Here is a 1,129-nt window from a genome sequence, read left to right as displayed (position 1 = left end):
TAATTTTTTTTAATGTTAAAAACGTTAATAAACGTCATGTTTACGCATGGATTAAACATTGAAATAATTTTAAAACGCTTATTAAAAAAGTTGGTGTCGACCGTGGGACTTAGAAAAATTTCGGGAAGTCCGATTCGCCTGCTGGAATTACCGCACGGGCTGGACACCTCGCTCCGACGAATCGGTTTTTTCCATTTTTTTTGAAAAATAAATTTTTGTAATTTTTTTTAATGTTAAAAACGTTAATAAACGTCATGTTTACGCATGGATTAAACATTGAAATAATTTTAAAACGCTTATTAAAAAAGTTGGTGTCGACCGTGGGACTTAGAAAAATTTCGGGAAGTCCGATTCGCCTGCTGGAATTACCGCACGGGCTGGACACCTCGCTCCGACGAATCGGTTTTTTCCATTTTTTCCGAAAAATAAATTTTTGTAATTTTTTTTAATGTCAAAAACGTTAATAAACGTCATGTTTACGCATGGATTAAACATTGAAATAATTTTAAAACGCTTATTAAAAAAGTTGTTGTCGACCGTGGGACTTAGAAAAATTTCGGGAAGTCCGATTCGCCTGCTGGAATTACCGCACGGGCTGGACACCTCGCTCCGACGAATCGGTTTTTTCCATTTTTTTTGAAAAATAAATTTTTGTAATTTTTTTTAATGTTAAAAACGTTAATAAACGTCATGTTTACGCATGGATTAAACATTGAAATAATTTTAAAACGCTTATTAAAAAAGTTGGTGTCGACCGTGGGACTTAGAAAAATTTCGGGAAGTCCGATTCGCCTGCTGGAATTACCGCACGGGCTGGACACCTCGCTCCGACGAATCGGTTTTTTCCATTTTTTCCGAAAAATAAATTTTTGTAATTTTTTTTAATGTCAAAAACGTTAATAAACGTCATGTTTACGCATGGATTAAACATTGAAATAATTTTAAAACGCTTATTAAAAAAGTTGTTGTCGACCGTGGGACTTAGAAAAATTTCGGGAAGTCCGATTCGCCTGCTGGAATTACCGCACGGGCTGGACACCTCGCTCCGACGAATCGGTTTTTTCCATTTTTTTTGAAAAATAAATTTTTGTAATTTTTTTTAATGTTAAAAACGTTAATAAACGTCATG

This window comes from Nomia melanderi, unplaced genomic scaffold (genome assembly GCF_051020985.1).
Source record: "Nomia melanderi isolate GNS246 unplaced genomic scaffold, iyNomMela1 scaffold0184, whole genome shotgun sequence".
NCBI lineage: Eukaryota > Metazoa > Arthropoda > Insecta > Hymenoptera > Halictidae > Nomia > Nomia melanderi.
Note: the sequence above shows the minus strand (reverse complement) of the source record.